This window comes from Panthera leo, chromosome B2, assembly GCF_018350215.1.
Source record: "Panthera leo isolate Ple1 chromosome B2, P.leo_Ple1_pat1.1, whole genome shotgun sequence".
Taxonomy (NCBI): Eukaryota; Metazoa; Chordata; class Mammalia; order Carnivora; family Felidae; genus Panthera; species Panthera leo.
Window position 1 is genome coordinate 124,473,926 of NC_056683.1, and position 15,746 is coordinate 124,489,671.

The 15,746-nt window shown below is 40.9% G+C and overlaps 1 long non-coding RNA gene across 1 annotated transcript; it reads right to left on the reverse strand.

The window, feature by feature from the left end:
- Positions 1-5,803: 5,803 nt before the first annotated feature.
- LOC122220431 lies at positions 5,804-14,190 on the reverse strand. The gene is made up of 2 exons (XR_006202845.1): positions 13,537-14,190; positions 5,804-6,021 (listed from the first exon to the last, which is right to left on the reverse strand). It is a non-coding gene; the product is annotated as an uncharacterized LOC122220431 (long non-coding RNA).
- Between the last annotated feature and the right edge of the window lie 1,556 nt (positions 14,191-15,746).

Here is a 15,746-nt window from a genome sequence, read left to right on the forward strand (position 1 = left end):
AAACTGAGATAACCGAGCTCTCAACCGCTCCCTTCCCTAACCCCCTACCCATGACACGATGTGAACTTTGGAGACAACTCCAGCCTATTTCTAATTTTTATAATCAAAATGACATAATTGAACCTTAAGCTGATCTAGATTAGGCCAATCTCCTCTCAAGGAAAGAGACTTCTGAACTATAGGCAAGGTCTGGCTGCCATGAACGCTCTATGTCCACCTGTGAGATGTACACTTGAAGACCTCTGTAGATCTTCCAGATCAGAGTTCTCAGTCCCCAGGGATTAAGTTAGGAGATGGTCATCACATGTATAATTTAAGGCATGGAGTTCTCCTGGGTTCACTCAGGGACACCCTTGGGAAAAAAAGAAATGGAGGAAGAAAAGACTCTATAAGTCTACCCCTGCCTCCACACCCCCGCATCTGAGCCTGAGCTGCTGTGCTGCAGGCACATCTACTTAAGGGGTTTTGACGTAAGTTTTCATTTGTGGGGAGTTTATATTGCTTTAAAAGAAAGAAAGAAAGAAAGAAAGAAAGAAAGAAAGAAAGAAAGAAAGAAGAAAGAAGAAAGGAAGAAAGAAAAAGAAAGAAAAGAAAGAAAGAAGAAAGAAAGAAAGAAAGAAGAAAGGAAGAAAGAAAAAGAAAGAAAGAAAGAAAGAAAGAAAAAGAAAAGAAAGAAGAAAGAGAAAGAAAGAAAGAAAGAAGAAAGAAAGAAAGAAAAAGAAAGAAAGAAACTTATAACTGCATTAAGGTACGTCCTAGTGCCAATTTTATTTATTTTTTATTTTTTTGAAAAAAGAGTTCATTTTTAAGTAATCTCTACACCCAACGTGGGGCTCAAACTTAAGACCCCAAGATCAAGAGTCGTATGCTCCAGGGGCGCCTTGGTGGCTCAGTGGGTTAAGCGTCCGACTTCACCTCGGGTCATGATCTCACGGTTCGTAAGTTCCAGCCCCGCGTTGGGCTCTGTGCTGACAGACAGCTCAGAGCCTGGAGCCTGCTTCAGATTCTGTGTCTCCCTCTTTCTCTGCCCATCTCTTTCTCTCTCTCTCTCAAAAATAAATAAACATTAAAAAAATTAAAACAAACAAACAAAAAGAGTCATATGCTTCACCTACTGAGCCAGCCAGGTGCCCCCATCCCAGTGCTAGTTTTAAATGCAAATACATTACTTGGGAGAGGTAACATTAATTCATCACCATTTCTACACACCTTAAAAACTAGCTAAGTTAGCAAATTAGTAAATTAGAGCATTGGAACAGTCTGGGACTATTCATTTGACTCTCAGATGGTTAATTCTTCACTTGTATTTAAATAAAAATTGGTGTAATCCATGACCTTACATTCACATCCAAACAAATGTTGAATAAGTCACTTAATAGTTTCATAAATGTGGGCAAGTTAACTTCTCTAGGCTGTTGTAACAGAGCCACCACCTCACCAGATACGTGTTCCCAAGAATGTGTATGAAGCACCTAGAAGCACAGAAGACCTCTGATTAACTGTCCTCGGCACTGAGTACTATCAGCTTACCCTGGAGCACAGGAACAACAGTCTGATATTTTTCCAAATTCTGCATTTAGCTCAGTTGAAGCCTTCTGGACTCACCTCAATTCTTACTGTTGCACTTAGAAAAATTATTTTAGCGACAATGTTTCTTATTTCCAAATCTGAGCCATCAGCCATTTTTTATTGCTATAGTGCCTCATCCTACCATAAGGGTCTCTAGAGAGATACGACGTGAGCTCTTTCAAGGGAAATGCGCCTTCGTGATTCCTATGACCAGAGTGTCTGCCTGATATTTATCTCTTACTCGGTGAGTTGAGCCAGGCAACGTAGAAGCCACAAGTATGTCTCCCCCTTGGGCCCAGAGCAGAGCCAGCCTGGGTTTTCTCACAAGTGCAGGCTCTGAGAGTGAGACCATGGATGAAGAAGAAAACAAACTCTCCAAGTTCTGCAGGGGGAGAGGGAAAGCGACGAAGCATAAGAGAAAGAGTAAGTGGATGCCTTTGTTCCTCCAGAATGGCAGCCCCATTGTGCTGCTCATGTCTTTGATGTGTCCTTCAATGCTAGCCAGCGCATGATGTCAGACTGGGGGGTGGTGGACCTGTGGTCACCTCATGCTTTCAAGGCTTGCTCTAGTCTCAGCTCCCTCAGAACCACAGAAGTTCATGTTCGCCCTTTCCTCGTATAAAGCCATGTAGCCCTTACTACTCTTATCTGTAGCTCTCACTCGGAAGATTTTGCTTTTTTGGATAGCTTTTAGGTAGATGATAAATTCTTTGAGAACAGGATGAACACATTAGAAACAGATTTAAAACACAACAAGCACTTGCTAAGTGTTTATAACGGATAATCAAGAGGAGGACCCCCTTTTGATGAAAGAGAACTGCTTGGATTAGAAGGGATTTGGAAGTCTTCTTGTAAGTCAAGAAGTGTCAAAGAATGATATCTAGAGGATCCACCAGACTAGAAAATGGGTCTCCAAGCATGAGAAAAACAAGATACCACAAGAAGAGGAAGTGGATTTCGAGGCTAGGGGTAAGGTCAGTGCTTCAGGCACTGCAGGGACAACCACAAGGAGAAATTCTAGCCAGGAGAAGTCAACGTGTCAACTCAAGCCCAAGACCGGGTAGCATCTAGTGGGTAGATCCGCGTTTGAACCATTCCTCGGGGCCTCTTATGTGGCATTGGGGGAATACCCACTATAGGACTTTGGACCACTGTGATTTGTCTATTGCAAAACATATGTACATAGTTGTCATTTGTTTATCTTTAAATAAAACTTGGTTTTACTACACTATAATTATTGAACTTGCGAGTGGAGTTCATGCCAGTTTACTACACTATCAAATAGACCATTTTCTTGGGTTTTGGCTCATGCCAAAGAACGTGATTTTGGAGTCAAAATACTGTGTCACTTAAACTTTCAGAGCCCAGTTTCCTCTTTTCTGAAATGACAAAATTCCGCATCTTAACAAACCTTTGCTTCTAGTACCTTATCAAGCGTAGAGTAGACACTTCGTGAATATTAGTTTCCTTCCTTTCTTTATGCCATAAGTATATCTGGCAAGATGATTACAACTTGAGACATTAATGCATGTTTAAGCTATAATAAATGTTTCCTGTAAGAAAGTAAAGGAAATACCTTGAACTTTCAGAATCACTGAGGAAAGCCCAAGAAAGTATTTTGTTACTTTGGTCTTGCTCTTCCCCAAAGTAAATGACCTATTATGAAAAGCAAATCTGTCTTTCAATTAGGTTCTTTTTGTTTTAGGAAGTATTTTTCCTAAAATCAACTATAGGAATTAATTTACTTCCTTCAAAGAAGGAAATACTCTTTCAAGGAGCATGGATTCTTTTTACAACCTTTCTCATGCATGATGATCCTTTTATACCTGCATTACACATAATTTTAATTGCAAATGCTTTTGAAAAGTAATTTTAAATGGCATTTTCACTGTTTGATTTATAAACTTGAAAATTAGTAGATTTTGCCTATATTTCTTAAGAATCTTTAAAAAAAATTTTTTTAATGTGTATTCATTTTTGAGAGACAGAGTGTGAGTGGGGAGGGACAGAGAGAAAGAGGGAGGCACAGAATCCATAACAGGCTCTAGGCTCTAAGCTGTCAGCACAGAGTCCAAAGCAGGGCTCAAACTCACTGACAGTGAGATCATGAGCTGAGCCAAAGTTGGATGCTTAACCGACTGAGCCACCCAGGCGTCCTGGCCTATATTTCTAACTATCCATGTAGATATTCTTCTAAGGGCTCTTTGCACATCAAAAGGTTATGTAAATAGATACTTTTTAAAATAAACCTGAGAAAAACAGGAACCAATAATCTGTATTGGTCCGGAAAAGAGCAAACACAAACTTAACACTTTTCAATGCATCCTGTTACAAATATCTTTTTGTTGTGGTTAACAGGCACTAATGAGGTTGGAGGATATTGATTACATATACATCATTGTATTAGAAAAGAAAATGTCTATTCAGATACAAGTTACTATCTGTTGATCAAGAGCAATCATTAATAAATAAGAAAACAATGCACTTCAATCAGCTAATGTTTATTGAGCATATATTATATGCCCAGAATTATGCCAGGTTCTACAAATCTGGCTGTGAATGAGACCCCTTATCTCTTACTAGTTACATGGTACTTTCAAGGATACATCAAAATGATAGAATCACATATGTTTTTATTTTTTATTGCACGAAAACACAAATTAAAGCTTAACATATTTAAAAATATTAATTTTATCATTAAATAAATCAACAAAGCCAGAAGGTAGAGCCAAAATGGAAACTTAGCTGTAACAGCTACCGGTTTTATGGCCACAAAGCTAATTGGAAACTATTCTCTTCCTTTACAATTCGAATTAGCTATAGAAAGCCCTTCCACTCCCATAGGGCATATGAGCAACAGAAATTGACATCAGAGGTTTGGAGGAACAGAGACAAAGTTCATAGAAAGTAAAGCCATAGGTACCAGATTGGATAATTGCTCACAATTCTTCCCTCAGTCCCTCGGCCATGGAAACCTACAGCACACCAGAGTGGATGGGTGTTTCCCCCACTTTATTGATATCGTGTTATGTGACCTGCTCGGTAAACATGACATGTCGGTAAACATGACATGAAGAAAAACTTAAGTGTCCTCGTGTCCTTTGGCTCAGTGTCTCGCACTCCCGCAACTGCCATGAAGACAGCCGATGCCAGTTAACTGTTGTCTCTTCAGTCTGGGCCCCAAAGTGAGACAGACAGGCAGTGCTATCCTTGACCCAAAGCCAAGAGCCAAGCTGTCCTGCAGCAGCCTAATGCGGTGCAACCCTGCAGACTTACAGGCAAGACCAGAACTGCTTCCTGGTACGAGCCAGAGTGGTCTTGAGATCTTTGCTAGAGTTTTGGAGCAACAGGCGACTCCCTCACCACTGCTAGTTAAAATAGGCAGCACATGGACAGATTCTAGTAATCCAACTGAAAACTAGTATGCGGACTTTATATGCAATTGGAGGCAGTGAGACTCTGTCAAACTGTGCCATTAGTTTAAAAGCCCTAACAGAAGTAATAGACAACACTAGTGAATTATGGGACATAGGTGGGAGTCAGCGGAAGGTGCAGAAACTGGGCCAAAAATGAATGAAGCAGGTCTAGACATGGTAGGCTTGCCTAGCTGCTGAGAGTTGGCGTGTCCCAGTGACAAAATGACACAGTCACCACAGTTGAATTGGTCTCCTGTTGAAACACAAAGCCTCTCTTTTCAATGCGTAGTTGAAACGTATTTTCATTGATCAAACACATCTCATAGAGTAATTTCATAGAATGAGACTTTGATATCAATATATTTGAAAGGCAAGCACAATAACGTTCTTCATTTTAGCAATGAAGGAAAAGTACAGAAACGGACTTGCTATATAAATTCTACATTTGTACCAAGAGAAGGCTGAACGCTGTCACGGCAAACTCTGTGAATGAAGGTTTCACAATAGTTCAAAAAAAGAAAAGCAATGAAGAAATGATTCACTACATAGCACACGCCTCACGCGTAGGACACAAAGTTGTGCAGAACTCAAAACAACCCACAAGGTATTCATCAACGCCACGTTCTTTGGCATTTGGGGAGAAGAAATTTAGTTTCAGAAAACAAAAAAATAACATTGTTGATTTAAACTTTTCTGGTTTGGTGGTTATGTTGGTGCCTCATCTTTGTTTGTGTTTTGCAGTTACAACAAACGTTAGAGGCAAGAGGTTTGCTTCAGTTTGTGTGTTGTTGTGACAGAGAACCTAAACTCAAACTCGCTTAAATAGGAAAGAAGATTTATTTATTCACGTAGTGGAAAAGCCTTGGGGCTGTTTAGTGTCATGAGTGGCTTCATCCAGGAGCTCCAAAAATGTAATAAAAATTCAATTTCTCTTAGTTTCTTGGCTCAGCCTTCTGCTGTGTCAGCTTCATTCTTAAGATTCATGCGGCAGCCTCTGGCATCTCCAGGCTCGTGTCTTCCTTCTTGCTACGAGGTCCTGTGGGAAGAGAGAAAGTAGGACCATACAACTGCAGTATTCACCTCGATGGAAGCAATCACTAGACTCAAGGCCACAGGCTCCTACGGCACAACCTAAAGCACACAGACAATTTTCAGTGGGAGGAGACGGTGGGGAAAGTTTTCCCAAAATGAGTCCTATTAAGAAAATAAGTGGTGGGGGCACCTGGGTGGCTCAGTCGGTTAAGCGGCCGACTTCAGCTCAGGTCATGATCTCGCGGTCTGTGAGTTCGAGCCCCGCATCGGGCTCTGTGCCGACGGCTCAGAGCCTGGAGCCTGTTTCAGATTCTGTGTCTCCCTCTCTCTCTGACCCTCCCCCGTTCATGCTCTGTCTCTCTCTGTCTCAAAAATAAATAAACGTTAAAACAAAAAATTTTAAAAAAAAGAAAGGAAGTGGTCGGGGCGCCTGGGTGGCTCAGTCGGTTAAGTGTCCGACTTCAGCTCAGGTCACCATCTCACGGTTCATGGGTTCAAGCCCCATGTCGGGCTCTATGCTGACAGCTCAGAGTCTGGAACCTGCTTCGGATTCTGTGTCTCCCTCTCTCTCTGCCCCTCCCCTGCTTAGGCTCTGTCTCTCTCTGTCTCTCAAAAATAAATATCAATAAACAAAATTTTTTAATTAAAAAAAGGGAAAAAAAGACAATAAGTAGTGACTTTGGGTGGATAAGGAAGATCAAGCATCTTCTATAACAGAAGTCAGCATACGTCCTACTGCTTATGTTTATACAGCCACTAGCAAAGAATGGTTTTCTCATTTTTAAATAGTTTGGGGGAGGAATTTTATTTTATTATTTTTTTTTAGTGTTTATTTAGTTTGAGAGAGAGAGTGTGTGTGTATGAGAGAAAGTCGGGGAGAGGCAGAGAGAGAGAGAATCCCAAGCAGGCTCTGTGCTGTCAGTCCAGAGCCTAATGCGGGGCTGGATCTCATGAAGTGTGAGATCATGACCTGAGCTGAAATCAAGAGTCAGACGCTCAACCAACCGAGCCACACAGGCACCCTGCATGACCTGAGCTGAAATCAAGAGTCAGACGCTCAACCAACCGAGCCACACAGGCACCCTGAGTGTGTGTGTGTGTGGGGGGGGGGGGGGGGGAGGGGGGGGAGGGTTAAAAAAAATAATAGTTCATGACATGTGAAAATTATAGGAAATTCAAATTTCAGTGTTTCCCAAATAAAATTTTATTGGAACTCAGCCACACTCATTAAGTTATATAGTGTCTCTGACTGCTTTCATGCCATAATAGTCACAACAGAGATGATACAGCCCACAAAGTCTAAAAAATGTACTGTTTGATCCTTCAAGAAAAACTTTGCCAACCCCTGCTCTATAGGTTTATATCTATTGTTTTAACACATTAGAAGGTAGCATTATTGTTAAAATTATTTAGCTCAAGAATCATGGTCTTCAGCAGCGTATGTACTTTGAATGTAGATCACACATTCACATTCGAGAACTTCAGTTTCAGCTATAGGATACTAAATATCAAAGATGTAACACTAAGCAGGATTTCAGTTAAATAAAAGAGAAATGGACATTGCCCAGAAAATGAGGATTCTAATAATGACAAGGAAATTTTGAAATGCTCCTGTGACATCACCTCCAGATGTTCATCCCATTGGACACAGGCAGTGCTATGTGGGAGAGTTGGAGGACATGAGGTGAGACACTTCTGTCCATAAGGGGGGAGAGGACGGATGCTTGACAGCCAAGCATTCAATTGTTTAGGACACATCAGTTACATGTCTCCCAAGTCCAGTCTCTTCAAAGCAAACCACCCTGTCCACAGCCCTGCCCATGATCTGGCTCCAAGCACATCACCGTGGGGTGCCCAATCCATAGCTCAATCAACGGCTCATCAATAGTAAAAGCCCTTGGAAGGGGACACCTGGGTGGCTCAGGCAGTTAAGCGTCCCACTCTTGATTCCAGTTCAGGTCACGAGCTCATGGCTCTCGAGATCGAACCCCACACTGTCTGCAAGGAGCCTGCTCAGGATTCTCTCTCTTTCCCTCTCTTTGCCCCTCCCTGTGCTCTCTCTCTCTCTCTTTCTCTCTCAATATATATAAATCAACTTCAAAAAAATCTTAAAAAAATAAAAGCTCTCAGAAATGAACAGGAGTATTAGCTTCCAATAGTTTCCACAACAAATTGCTACCAACTGGATGACAAACTGGAGGCCCAACTGGAGGACAAATTTTTTTTTAAAAATTAAAAAAAAGAAAACTATAAATTAATATGTATTTTTAATCATGCATACATATTTTTACATATAAACTGCAATTATCATCATTATCTAGCATACAAGGAACCTGTGCTAGGCATTATAAAGATATTAATAGAGGGACACCTGGGTGGCTCAGTTGGTTAAGCATCCATCTTTGGATTCCCACTCACATCATAATCTCATGGTTTGTGGGTTTGAGCCTCACGGCAGGCTCTGCACTGTTAGCTCAGAGACTGCTTGAGACTCTCTCTCTCTCTCTCTCTCTCTCTCTCTCTGCTCCTCCCCTGCTCATGCTCACTCTCTCTCTCTTTCAAAATAAATAAATAAACTTAAAAAATATATAGATAGATTCAGTTGCTTTTCTAAAGGAACTTAAGACAAATGAGAGTACGTGTTTCATAGCATACATATTAGTTTTGAAGCATTCTATAATATGTTATATTATAAATATATACATAATATACATAATATACATATACAAATATATACATATATACATATACATACATATATACATATACATAATATACATAGTATACAAAAATATACATATATACATACATATATATATATGAAATAGCAATAAGCTAACCAATGGAAAACTCCAAAAACAGTACTACACCTATAGACACATGCACACATGTTGTGTACAGAATTTGGTATATGAAAAAAATGGTATTTTAAATCAGTGAGAAGAGGATAGATTACTGAATAATTGGTGATGAAATAACTAAGCATTTTTTAAAATTTCATTTATTTTACTGAATAATTGATGAAATAACTAAGCATTTTTAAAAATTTCATTTATTTTGAGAGAGAGAGAGATGGAGGGGGGTAGGGGCAGAGAGAGAGGGAGAGAGAGGATCCCAAGTAGGCTGTCAGTGCAGAGCCCAACGTGGGGATTGAACTCACAACTCATGAGATCTGACCTGAGCTGAAATCAAGAGTCAGGTGCTTAACTGACTGAGCCACCCAGGCCCCCCTAAATAACTAAGCATTTTTTTAAAGTTAGGTTCTTATCTCATAACTTGTACCTAAATAGGTTCCAGGTAGATGAAATATTTGACTAAAAAAAGAAATCATATAAATATAGGGGAAGAAAATATAAAATGATATATTTATATAATCATGAGGTGGAGAAAGACTTTCTCAGCATTACACCGAAGACAGCAATCACAAGATTTTGAGAGATTTGACTGCTATAGTGAACACCGCAGAAGGTGGTCCCTCCAGAACAGACTCCAAGTGTTGTCCGTAGGACAACAACCCTGCCCTATACCAAATCCACAGAGCTGCATTCTCGTTGTATCTACATCAGAACCACATGACCCGGCTCCACTGGCTCAAATGTATCACAGCAGCAGCAGATACCTGGCCCAAGTTGAACCAATAAAATGTACTTTCAAGGAATTTGGACTTGGGACAAAGAGCTTCTGGTTCAGTCTGATTGCTATATTGAATAGGGAACATGCAAACATAAAAGACACGGATGGTCATTTTCTACCCACCCTGAAGTTAAAAAAAAAAAAAAAAAAAAAAAAAAAAAAAAAAAAAAGCTGTACCGTCAGGACCTGGAAATGAAGCAGAACACAGAGAAAAGCAGATATGGAGAGGGGATTTCTAACAGTGAGCTTCAGACACTTTCTGATACCTGGCTACATTGTTACCTTTGGGTCCGCTGAGCTATATCAACATATGCATTGGGTGGGAGGTACAAGCTTCCAGCTGAGGAATGAATCAGTCACAAGGATGAAAGGCGCAGCGTAGGGGGGCACCTGGCTGACTCAGTTGTGGAGCATGTGACTTTTGATCTCGGGGTTGTGAGTTCAAGACCCCTGTTGGGTGTAGAGATTACTTAAAAACAAACAAAGAAACAAACAAACAAAAAAACCTGGGGTGCCTGGGTGGCTCAGTTGGTTAAGCATCTGGCTCTTGATTTGGGCTCAGGTCATGATCTTGCGGTTCGTGGGTTTGAGCCCCGCCTCGGGCTCCGTGCTGACAGCTCGGAGCCCGGAGCCTGCTTCGGATTCTGTGTCTCCCTCTCTCTCCACCCCTTCCCCATTTGCGCTCTGTCTCTCTGTCTCTCTCTCAAAGATAAATCAACATTAAAAATATTTTTTAATAAAAAATTGTAAAAAAATTAAAGGCTTTTAAAAGTAAGGTACAGCCATTGTGCTGTATGGTGACAGAAGGTAGCTGCACTTGTGGTGGGCACCACACAACATACAGACTTGTTGAATCACCATTGTGCACCTGAAATTAACAAGAGTGTGTGTCACCTATACTCCAGTTGAAAAAAAAAAAAAAAAAAACCCTAGCAGGAATCTTTTGTGTACCTCTCCCTTTCTTACATCTGAGTGGGACGCAAATGATTCCACATGAGCCTTGGCTCTTTTTCTCTCTCGGCACCTCGCCTGAAGAGCGGGCCGCGCAGTCTTGTTTCCCACCCGCGGCGTCTCTGGCGTGGTGGTGTAGGACCGTGGGAGCCCACGGCACCGACACACTGCACGCAGAGGTGCACACGCAGCAGTGGGGGGAGTGCTTCTCATCTGTTCCTTCCACACAGGTCTGCCGAAGGTCTCAGTAGGAATGAGCACTAATCTGTTTTTATTATTATTAAAAAAAATTTTTTTTAACATTTATTTATTTTTGAGAGACAGAACATGAGTGAAGGAGGGGCAGAGAGAGAGGGAGACACAGAATCCGAAGCAGGCTCCGGCCTCCGAGCTGTCAGCATGGAGCCCGACGCGGGGCTCGAACTCACAAACCATGGGATCATGACCTGAGCTGAAGTCAGATGCTTAACTGATGGAGCCACCCAGGTGGCCCAGCACTAATCTCTTAATGATGCAGTCTAGTGTTACATTTCCCTCCTTCCCTAGTTCACTTTCCTTGGTTTCTCATTTCTACTTCCTGGAATCACATCCCAAAGACACTACCACCATGTAACCCGAGACCAGGTTCTGCTTTTGGGGAAACCCAGAATAAGCAAGTTGATATCAGAAGTGGCCACAGAAAGAAAACCCTCGGGACAGGATTCTAAACCTGGATCACCCACTGGTCATGCAGCAAAAAGAAACCCATTGTTGGTAGTGTGTAAGATGCCTATAATCTCTGATGACAATGGTTTCACGAATTGCAATCATCTATGTTGGATTGGACTATGATGAAAGTGGAAGGCAAAGCAAGGGTTATGTGGTAATTTGGCAGTCGTGTAGACGGCAATGGTGATTATAAGAATTATAGAATGGTTTGGCATTTGTTCGCTGTTTTTCAAGTCTTGATAAAAGAAAACATACTCATGTCATCCAACTACCAACTCGAAGCCTACCATAAAAATACAAAGTCCTCCATGGCAGTGTCCTTTTGACAACTGGTACTGGATCCCCTGGATCTCTATATGGAAAAAGTGAACGTTGAGCTCTATTTCATACTATACCCTAAAATTAATTCTAGACAGGTATCATGGACTTAAATGTAAAATGATAAAGCTTCTAGGAAGACAACACAGGAGAGCATATTCATGACCTTAGGGTTAAACAGAACATAAAGAGCACTAACTATAAGAAAAGATTGATAAATGGACTGCATTAAAGTTAAGAAATTCTGTTCGCTGAAAGACACCATTAAGAGAGTTAGAAGGCAAGGTGTCTGGCTGGCTCAGTCAGAAGAAACATGCAACTTTTGATCTCAGGATCACGAGTTCAGGCCCCATATTGGGTGTAGAGATTTTTTTTTTTTTTTTTAAAGAGGGTTAAAAGACAAACCAAGGACTTGGAGCATGTATTCAACAAAGTACTTAGATCCAAAATATATATTCTTACAAATCAATAAGAAGAAAAGTAGCTTATATGGCCAGATATTTTTTTTTTAATTTTTTTTAACATTTATTTATTTTTGAGACAGAGAGAGACAGAGCATGAACGGGGGAGGGTCAGAGAGAGGGAGACACAGAATCTGAAACAGGCTCCAGGCTCTGAGCTGTCAGCACAGAGCCCGACACGGGGCTCGAACTCACGGACCGCGAGATCATGACCTAAGCCGGACGCTTAACAGACTGGGCCACCTAGGTGCCCCATATGGTCAGATATTTAAAAACTGCCCCCAAAACTCACAAAGAGGATAAACAAATGGCAACATGCATATGACAAGATGATTAATGTCATTGCTCATCAAGGAAAACACACATTATAACTTCAAGTTGATAGTACCACACTCCCACAAGAATGACTTAAATGAAAAGGACTGTTAATGAGAAGTGAGTAAGCGGTGAGGATATGGAGCACCTAGAATCTTATACGTTGCTGGTAGGGGCATTTAAATCAGTACAACCACTTCGGAAAACTGATTGACAGTGTTAGAGTTTTATGTACGTACGGCCAATAACTGGAGAATTCTACTCCAGTAGAACTGGAACTGGAAAAATTCTACTCCCAAAAGAAAGGAGGGTCTACATGCACCAAAAGCCATATATAAGAATGTGCATAGCAGTTTTACCGTGATAGCACAAACTGGAAGTCACCCAAATGTCCATCAGCAGGAGAGTGGATAAATGAATTGTGGTACACTGTGGAATGCTCAACAGCAATGAACATGAACTAATGCTTCATACAACACATGAGTGCATCTCACAGATGCAATGATGAGCAAAAGTACAAACCACAGATTCTTTCATGTGAAGTTAAAGCATAGGAAAAATGCATTTATGATAAATGAGGTCAAACATTGATATCTTTGAGGGGAAATTGTTGATTGGGAGAGGGTCATGAAGGAGGCTTCTGGAGTGCTGGAAATCTAGAGTATCTTGACTGGGTAATACTCGCAAGGGTATACATAAATGTAAACATACATCAAGCACTATGTTTAATATGAGTACAGTTTGCTGTATAAATTATAGCTTGATAAAAAGTAAATAAAAAGAAAAAAGGGTAAAAATGAAAATGAAAAATGAAATATCCCTCATTTCCCGTGTCTGTAGGGCAACATATGCCAAAAAAAAAAAAAAATATATCAGACTCAAGATTTCATTGTAATGGTAGCAAAACCGCAAAGGAGAGTGAATGCATGGTCTCAAAAAGTCCTCTATGCCAAAGTCAAGGCTGTGGTAGGAAAAGTTGTATCCTGACATCTGAGACAGTGACATTTGGGTGGATAAGTTGAAATATCTTAAATCCCCAGATTCCCATCAATCTTTTGCCAGGAGAAGCAACCCCTTCCCCCTTGCTAGAGAGAAAAATTTCACAATGGCTGGAAGCTTTGCAAAAACCTTACCTGAGTCAGGCGTCTTGCAAGACAATGCTTTTTTTTTTTTTTTTTTTTTTTCTGTGTAAGATCTGCCACCACATCCTTCATTGCCTCAGGAATAACAAGTGTCTACTGGGAAAATACATTTCCTACTCTAGGAGGAAATAGCTTATACAATCAAAACAATTACAGGACCAGAATAATAAGTACTGGCAAGAACTGGAAGAACATGTGTGGGAGTGTATTTTGAGAATGTTCAATCAGGGTGGTGGTAAGGGGAAAGAAAATAAATCTGCATAGTGGGGAACTTGTTGACATTAAAGCACTCTCCTGTGACGTGGGGTTATGCCTCCTGGAAAGGAAGTCTTAAGTCATCTTGAAATGCTGCTCAGATGGGCTCCTGAAGGTTGGCCATGCAGATTTCTTACTGTATAGGAGGTTGAGATGGCAGAATGGTAAGGAAGGGGTCTCAAGGCTCGGAGAGGTAAAAATGTTGAAATAGATTAATTACACTTACTACATTTGATCAGAGAACCCTCTATCTGACTATATTCCCCAGAAAGCCCTAGAGAACACGGACTTCAATAAGGGAATAAGAAATGCACCAAGAAGTTTGCATTGGGTTATTTGAGAAACTCAATGACACATCTCCTCTATATGTTGAAGAGAAGTCTGCCTTGAAACCAGCCTTCAAAAGAGGTGATAGAATTCTAGAATGACAGAGTGACATTCTAGAATTCTAGAATGACAGAAAACAGAGCCAGTATGGACATAACTACCATAATAGTAGGCTGGAGTGACAATCAGAGTACCTCTACCCACAGAAATCCATGCAAATGGTTAATAGATTACGATGTTCCTAGAATCAAGACAGATATCCAGTCAAGGTATTACTTATTTGCCTTATAAAACAGCAACAACAAATACAACAACAACAACAACAACAACAAACAGCTGCTAAGATTGATGTCAGCTACAAAATGGAAAAATATTGTGGTCTCTCATTCAGTTTTAAACCAGCTCATAGACCAGAGCCTATGATTAAAGGGGAGTATGGGTCTCTTTGAGGAAGGAGTTTATAATACCTCCTCAAGTATGCATAATAAACATCCCCCAATCGTGTAGCCATTTACTATAGAAAATGAACACTAGAGAAAGGAATCTTCCCAGACTTTTTGAAAACTGTTACATAATAGGCTCTGAACTGTCACTGGAACAATCAAAGCCAAAATGCCATCATGGACCAGTGGGTAGAGTAAGGACTTATGGATGTCAAGTGATGAAGGCAGAAGTCCATGTTACTATGAGGCTAAAAATATCTTGAAGATATAAAATAGCTTCCCTAATGTGAAATTTGAATGAACATACTTACCATTTGGTAGAATTTTCACACTCCCTGACCGACCATGTAAAAGTTATTGCAGGGTCGGTAGGGGGCAGGAGGGGCACCTGGGTGGCTCAGTTGGTTCAATGTCCAACTCTTGATTTTAGCTCAGGTCTTGATCTCAGGGTCATGAGTTCAAGGCTGGCATTGGGGCCCACATTAGGCATGAAGCCTACTTAAAAAAACGGGGGGGGGGGCGGTATGAAGAAATCCTTGAAAATGACCCCTTCCATCCCTAATCAACATGCCAAGACAGTAAATCGAACATATCCCAAGAGAAACTTCAGGAATTCACACAACTTGCAAATATTTAAAGGAGGCTGAGGTGTTGGTTTCCATCATATTCCTGTTTTACTTGTATGACCTCTGCAAAAACCAGATGGATGATGTGGCTTAACGGTGGTGTATTAACCTTAACCGCTTGGTAGCTCCAACTGCAGCTGATGGGCCGGATATAACATCTTTAACACAAAAGACCAGTACAAGCTCTGGTATGTGGTATGCAAACAGCTCTGGATCTTAAAAACACGTTCTTTTCAATACCCAAGGGTAAAGAAGATGAAAAACAGTTTTACCTTGGACAGAAGTACATTTTATTGTGTTGACTCAGGTCTCTCTAAACTCTTCTGGCTTCTTCACAATATTGTCTGCAAAATTCCTGATCATCTTGACATTCTCCAGAAAAGCAAGCTGGTCCACGATGGCATCGTAAGTAGGCTTGGTGAACAGGAAGTGGCAAGTACTCTGGGTGGCCTAGTATGACCTCTGCGTGCCAGAGGGAGGGGGATAAACACTACACACGACTCACAGGCCTGCTACTTCAGTGAAACCTTTAGAGATCCAGCAGTGTGGG